We start from the raw sequence: 8076 nt of genomic DNA, 5'->3' as shown, positions 1-8076 counted from the left end.
ACAAGTCTAAAATAAAATGCAAAATAAAGGAAATGCCGGTGTCACGCTCTGCCAGCTCCTCTACTACTACTGGTGGTGGGGAAACATAAGGTGGATCCACCAGTGCTGGTATAGGAGATGGGGGTACAGGAGATGTCGAGGGGGGCTGAGGAGTCCTCGGTCGCAAGACAAATGAGGAGGTGACGTCTCGCTCTAAGATCTGCTGTAATACGTCGAAACGTGCCATGAACTCTGTGTACTGAGTGACCTGCGTAGCCCTAATCTTTGCAATCTCTGCTCGAGCCTCAGCCACCTCTGTCCATATCACTCCCACCGCACTCTCGAGCCTCTCGAAGTGATCATGGGCTCGAGATGGTGAAAACATACGTACGAGGGGAGCGTCCTCTGCCGCAGAAGGTGCCTCGGTTTCCATCGGTACTGACTGAGGGTGGGGAGCAGGTTGGTAAGCCTCGACATGATCACCCTCACTCTCGGCTATCTCTAGCACTGGTAGCACCAACGCATAAACCCCTGTCCAAACTCTACAGACCATGCCAATCAATCTCAGTGTCTCTAAACTCAAGGGGGTAGGTATACTCGTTTTCTCAGCCCCATGAATCGAATCCAAGAGAACCATACCCAGCACTAATCTCGTAATGTAGGGGCCCGAGAAGATCGCACTCAGTCTAGCATAATGCCCCTTATGTCTGATGTACTCTGCCATGACGTGTCCTAAGTGAATCGGTAAAAGTATAGAAACTCCTGCCAGCTCAGAACGCCAGTGCTATCACCACGGGCATTCACCGATCTGCTCATGATGGCATGTAAGTATCGGTATGCAGGTCGGGAAAGGCACTTGGCCTTGGACACCCCCGGCTCGTACTGACCCTGACCACATAGCATCCCTGTAAGCTCAATGCGGGGTCAAAGCTTCGGGATAATCAGTCGGTAACTGAGAGTACTCCTCAGTGGTTATGAATGCCTCCTCATACAACCCAAGCAGAACTGAAAACTGAGTGATGCTCAAGCTATGGTGGTGTCCAATTGCTCTAAACTGAATGGTGTCTAAACTGTCGAAGCTCGCGTACGATCTATAAAACTCGAATGATGATAGCACTTCCAATGCAAACTCTCGGATTACTGGCTCTCTAATCATCAATAACTGCTGCCAACCACCTACTGAAAACGAGATCCTCGATCTCATCAGCGAACTCATCTCCCTCCTGTAGATCTCTGAGTATACTCGTGTCCAGGAATCAAGTCTATCAGAACCGGAGCCTCGACAAGTGCTCATAGCGAACCTAATGCTCTGGAATTGCGAAACTCATGTCCTCTAGCTCAGGGGGTGACTCACGGGATGAACCAAGCATCATTACTTCTTCATAATCCACCTCTTGGTCGAACAAACCCTCGTATAGGTCCGGATTGAACATTTTCTGCACGTATTCATCAACAATTTCATCAGTAGTGTCTAGAAAGTATAAAGTATCATCAAAATCAATAGAATGCCGCATGGCTTCAGCAAGGCGGTATGTGAGCTTGTCATCTCCAACCCTCAAAGTTAGCTCTCCGCTGTCTATGTCAATCAATACCTTGGAAGTCTGGAAGAATGGTCTCCCAAGTATCAAAGGTACATCCGCATCCTCATCGACGTGTAGCACTACAAAGTCAACCGAAAAAATGTACTTGTCAACCTTGACAACCACGTCTTCAATGATGCCTCTCGGATGTCGCACTGTTTGGTCCGCTAGTTGCAAAGTCATCTGAGTAGGCCTAGGCTCGTCCTAGCCTAGCTTTTGAAAGAAGGTGTATGGCATAACGTTGATACTGGCCCCTAAGTCCGCCAATGCCATTTCCTCACCTAGATTGCCAATATTACACGGAATGATGAAGCTTCCCGGGTCTTTCTTGTTATTCGGCATGTTCTTTTACAATACCACCGAGCATGAAGCATCTAAAATCATTGAAGCACTTTCCTCAAACTTCCTCTTGTTAGTCAACAAGTCTTTCAAGAACTTCGCATACTTAGGCATTTGGGCCAATGCCTCAATAAACGGGATATTGATGTGGAGTTGCTTGAACAAACTCAGGAACTTCTTGTACTGTTAATCCCCTTGGTCATTTTTCAATCTAGAGGGAAAAGGGACTCTTGGCTTGAAAGGTAGGGGTGCCACCTCTTTCTCTTTGCTTGTTCCCTCTTCTATCTCAATAACCTCGGGTGCGTGTTCTTTAGGCTTCTCACTCGGAAGCCTACCTTCAACCTCACGACCACTCCTCAAAGTGATCGCCTTCACATGCTCTCTAGCGTTAGTATTTGTATTGCTCGGTAAGCTTCCATTTGGCCTTTCAGAGATAGACTTCGCAATTTGCCCCACTTGATTTTCAAGGTTATGCAAAGAGGCGGTGTGGTTGTGAAGTGTAACCTCGACTGATTCAAACCTTGTATTTGAAGATTGCACAAATCTAGTCAAGTGCTTCTCTAAGTCATTCATTCGGGTTTCCAAAACTGAGACTCTGTTTTCCACCTGAGGGGCTTGTTGTTGTTGTTGGAAACCCGGTGGCCCCATGGCCTTTTGTGGACCTTAATTACTCCATGAGAAATTGGGATGATTCTTCCAACCCGGATTATAGGTATTACTATATGGGTTTCCTTAAGGTCTCATGTCATTACCAAGAAAATCAACGCTCTCCACCGAAGAAACATCACCGATAGAGATCGGGCAATCGGAGGGAGCATGTCCTCCACCACACCCGGTGCAATTAGTCATGGCCGCCACTCTATTTGAAGTTAGAATATCTAACTTCTTACTCAAATTTTCCATTTGAGCGGCCAATGAAGTTACCGCATCTATTTAATGGAGACCGGCCACCTTTTTCTTCTCCCTATCATTCCATTGGTAGCTGTTTATCACCCATTTCCTCAATTAATTGACGAGCCTCATATGGGGTCTTGCTACCTAAGGTACCTCCTGCTGTCGCATCCAAGAGTTTCCTTGTACTTTGATTCAAATCGTTGTAAAAGGTCTGAACAATCATCCACTCCAGGAATCCGTGTTGCGGGCACTTTCTCAGGAACTCCTTGAACCTTTCCCATATCTCTAAAAGAGACTCCAATTCCAAGTGAACAAAGGATGAGATCTCATTCCTAAGCTATGTAGATTTTCCTCGCATGGTCGTTCACAGGGCAGCCGCACGCCCCAGTGAGTTCCAACCTTGAATGCTTGATTGTGTGAACATTTCACCTAGAGTGACACTTAGGTTGACAGTTCTTGTTGGTAACCTTGTGAGTGAGTGACACACCATGAACGTTAGACAAAGCTAGGTTGGAGAGGGTTGAGAGGGTGAGTCGAGAGGTACAGGAGCATCCCCTTTCTCCTCCGACATGATAGATTCTACCTCCGTTCCTCGAGTTCTTTGCGGCCATAATAGATTGAATGGTCTAAGAGATGACCCTACGCTGGGGCTTAGTTGCGCGTGCAACAGAGTGAAGCGTTGAGGTAATCTTAGTATCTAGGGCTTAATTGTAGTTAGGGACCTTCCACCTGGACCAAAGGGTTAGGTCTATAATTAGGAAGAGATTTATCACTTGGAATCCCTATAGCTCATTGCAACTCTATTCGAGTGCGAGGTTGAGAGGTTATTTAATCTCTCCTCCGGGACATGTATAGAGTTAGGCATAGTTGACCTTAGATTTGGGATTATGTATTTAAGGATTTCCATGACTCACCATTGTATTTATTAGGAAGCATAATAGAGGGTTCTTGCACTTGAAACGATTGTCCTAGATGGAGCATTATCCGAGTACCCCATCTTTATCGATTGCCTTACCTCCTTCTTTACTCGTACTCTCTTACTTGTTGTCTTTACTTTTGAGAATTGAATCATTGTCACACTTATCACTACTGATCTTTCACATGGATAAGAAGTGGATTAAGTGTTTTTATTCCCTATTCCCTGTGGATTCAATACTTGCTCATCCGGGATTATTACTTCGACAAACCCGTGCACTTGCGGGATATACGCAAGGGGACCTTGTCAATTTTTTGGCGCCGTTACCGGGGAATAGGCGTTTAGAGATACTTTGCACTTTGGTTTCATAGCTATTTATCATTCATTCTATTTCAAACTTTCTTATTCTTCCATCATTCTCATTTGTTTTCTTTTGTTATGTTTTACATTTTCTTGCAAGGATTTTAAATGATGATTGACCCAGTCGTTACTCTATATTTTCAGGTCGAAGCTCTCAGTAAAAAGGTTGATAGAATTCTTACTTCATGACAACAAAACATTCCATGTTACAATGCTTATCATCCAATTGAAGTGGGCTACCCAAACTTATTATGGGATAATAGTGAACAACATTGGGAGGCACCTCAAGAGGAATGTCAAAGGGGTGAAATACTCGGCGAGGATGCACTTCAGTTACAAAGAGTATTAGCTAACTTTTATTGAAGCATCTGATGTTTGTGTCCAAAATATGCAGACCACATGGAGATGTCATGAAGCCTCCTATAAAAACATTGAGCATCAATTAGGAGGCGATACTTGACACACTCTCCAAGGAACAACATTTATTTGAGAAAGCAAGTCAAGTTCCTCGTAGAGAAAATGTGGTAGTGAATGACAATGAAGAAGTCGGGCGGAACAAGTATGATGTTGTCGAGATTGAGAATATACAAGAAGAACCATTCATTCAATATGATGATTATTTGAGTGGACAGTATGTTTGTGAGCAAGAAATGATGCAAGGAGAGTTGGTGAAGACAGATTGCTTTCAAGTTGAAATTGAAGAAGAAGCAACCCCTAAAGGTAATGGAAAACGCATCTCCCTTTGGGATTGATCAATTCATAAATTGCAAGAAAGAGATTTTGGGTTTGGAAGAAGACGTGGGTAGGAGATTGAAGCCATCCAATGACCCACCTGTGCTAAGCTTGGACAATTCCCAACCCAAATTGTTTCCTTGGAGGCCAAAGGTAAGATGGTTGGACTCTCCAACAAATATTCCGCCCCAGTAAGCAGATTTTTGGTTTAAAGGAAGCAACTATGCAATGTCTAGTCGGGAGGAACATACTCTTTTCAAGCCTCCAAAATGTATAACAAGCGCTTCTTGGGATGTAACCCAAGTATCTACTGTTTCCTAGTGTCTATTTTAGTGCTTGCATGAATAAGAGCTTGAGTGTTGGTGTTTTGATTGTTATATGCCATTGCTATGCTTTTCTTGTGCACCATTGGTGTTATCTTGTGCTTTCATGTGTCTTGGTGAAGTTTTGGTCGTTTGAGCTATTTCTCATGTTTTTCACTGGTAAAACGTGCATATTAGGGCAGGCTCTGAGTGTGTAAACATGTTTAGAAATTTTCTACAGAGCCTGTAGAATTTTCTAAGGCATCCAGAGAAAATGCACGGGCGTGTGGAATTTTCGCACGCCCATGGATTTGTATTGTGAGCTCATCCAGAGAAGGCACAGGTGCGTGTGACTACCCCTGTGAACGACCATGCGATTTTCGCAGGCCCGTGGGTAATTTCCATACGGAGGTGTAAATTCCTGCTGAGTGTGGCAGATTATCCAGAGAGCACACAGGGGCATGAACTCACCCCTATGGGTGACCTTGTGAAAATCGCACGGGCGTGGGTAATTTCCGCACGCCCGTGCGAATCTCTGCAGAGGAGCTCTCTGTGAGTTAGGCATGTGAATGTTCACGCCTGTGTGGAATTTTTGCACGGGCGTGGGTCTTACTTAGAGAATTTTCTCAGTTGCATGGAGAGTCAACAGGGACGTGCGTCTGCCCCTGTGGGTCAGGCACACCGGCGTGGGTAATTTCCACATGCCCGTGTGGATGTACAGAAATTCTAAAACCGCAGGTTTTCTTTAAAATCTTTTCGGGTTGCTTCATCTTTTCACCCTCAAACATTTTGAGAACACATCCTTGCTCTCTCCTGACGTCTCACCATCATTTTAGAGGGTTGTTAATTGAGTTTTCCAGCCGTTTTCTAATCTTCCATTCTCATTTTGTCGGTAAGCTTCTCTTTCTCTTTTCTTTGCCAATCATCATTTATTTTGTAGCACCAGCGTCATCTTCACCAGCAGTGGAAAGAGATGTACTAGCTATTGACACCGACACTTGAGGCATCTTTGCCTTCTTTGTTCTTATTTTTTGCATTTTATTTTTTTATGCATTTTATTTTGGATTTGTATACTCAGAAAGATTTTCCTTCTGAGTTTATTTTCATTTTGCAGTTCGAGTTGTATTCATTGTCTATCTTTTATATATACTCGAGTTATTTTGTTTTTATTGAGTTTCACTGAATCACCTCGTGTATGTGTGCAGATGGTCTTGTCATCTTGGGAATTGAGACTCCGTCATGTGCACGACCAAGGTGCTTCGGCACTTGTCCGTGTGAGCTTCACAACCCATCGGAACATTATCCTCAAAGGATTTAGCTTCATCAAACGCAACACTAGGAGTTAGGGGAGTATTGTTTTGATTGCTTCTCTCACATATATTCTTCATTGATATACATTATGAGTGAGCTTGCATGTGTGCATTGGGGACAATGTACAACTTAAGTGTGGGGGGGAGTTTCATAGTGCACACATCCTTTTTATTGTTCTTGATTGAAATACATACTCACATAGCTAATGGTGGTTCACCTTAGTTGCAATGATTGTATTCTTGAGTTTAGGAGAATTTTTGACATTGAATATCTTCATGCTCTAGTTTTATTTCAATTTTAAGAAATTTTGTGCCCGAATTACACTCAGTGCACTACTCACTCTTTAAACTCTATTGGAAACTCATGTTCGATGTTAAAGGGACTAGTTATAGTTGTTTCTTGTGTTAAATTCTTAAAAAAAAATGAATAATGAAAAGAAGGAACAAAATAGTTTTCTTGTTTGTTTTTCATTTTCGGTGGAAAGAGCTACCACCTATGTAGTATGAAGCTACTCTCATAAGTTGGATACTAGTTATGCCCTAATGAGAGAAAGAGCTATCTCATAGGATTTGTGAAAGCTACCACTCCGGTAGAAAGAGCTACCACTCCAGTAGAAAGAGCTACCACCTCGAAAGTGTGAAAGCCACCTTAGCGGCCGCTTGGGAAAGGGCTACCTTAGAGAATGTGTGAAGCTACTACCATCTTTAAAATTTTTGTTTCTTTCTTGTTGTAGATAAATAAGTCCCTTATATTTAGAACTTTGAGGAGTATACATTGGGTTGACTTGAGTGAGTCCACACACTTTTACGATTTCGGGTTTGTTGTCCTTTTTTATTCAAGTTTTTAACTAGAGCTTCGATCTTTCATATTTAGTGTTGAAATTTCTCTTACTTGTACAATGCTCTCTTTGTATACTTTGGTGAACCTAAGGCAAATCACTTTCAATATTTTCTTCATTGATGCACAGAATGTTTATTTTTTGCTTGAGGACAAGCAAAAGCTTGAGTGTGGGGGAGTTTGATAAGTGCATGTGCGATATGAATGCGAAGCGTTCTTTCCTTATGTTGAGCATTACTTTTCTCTAGTTTTTACACTAATATGTGTGTTTTTATGTTACTTTTATGCAGGTTGGGTTGTGAAACCAATTATGAAGGAAAGAAGCCAATGTGGATCACAATGCACTTATTTCGGAGGAAATCTTGCTAAAGTTCAAACGTGAAGATATGAGTCGGGTGCGAGATGCTAGAGTGTGTGCCAACCTCCCCGTATTTGAGTTAGCACAACCATTTGGAGAGGCAAAAGGGCAGTCACACTCAAGCATTCCGACTTATGCACATTGAACAAGATGTCCATCAACTTATCCGTCATTGAAAAAGCAAAGCGATCCACGGGATAAACGTGTGCCCATTTATGTTACCTCGATGAAAAGTGGATTCCGCTACAGTACCTTGCCTAAAATACTTCTTGAGTCTATACTTTCATCGAGGTGACGAAAACGGCCACACGTTCACGTCGTGGATCGCTTTGCTTCTTTAATGACGGACAAGTTGGTGGAGATCTTGTTCTGTGTGCATAAGTCAGAATGCTTGAGTGTGACTGTCCTTGTGCCCCTCCAAATGGTTGTGCTAACTAAAATACAAGGAGGTTGGCACACACTTTAGCA

The 8076-nt window shown here is 43.0% G+C and overlaps 1 non-coding gene across 1 annotated transcript; it reads left to right on the top strand.

Moving 5' to 3' along the window:
• Positions 1 to 3025: 3025 nt before the first annotated feature.
• LOC120252393 lies at positions 3026 to 3131 on the top strand. Its single transcript, XR_005533926.1, has one exon. It is a non-coding gene; the product is annotated as a small nucleolar RNA R71 (small nucleolar RNA).
• Positions 3132 to 8076: the final 4945 nt, after the last annotated feature.

The sequence above is a fragment of the Dioscorea cayenensis genome, chromosome 20 (genome assembly GCF_009730915.1).
Source record: "Dioscorea cayenensis subsp. rotundata cultivar TDr96_F1 chromosome 20, TDr96_F1_v2_PseudoChromosome.rev07_lg8_w22 25.fasta, whole genome shotgun sequence".
Classification (NCBI taxonomy): Eukaryota; Viridiplantae; Streptophyta; class Magnoliopsida; order Dioscoreales; family Dioscoreaceae; genus Dioscorea; species Dioscorea cayenensis.
Note: the sequence above shows the minus strand (reverse complement) of the source record. Positions and strands in the feature narration are given on the sequence as shown.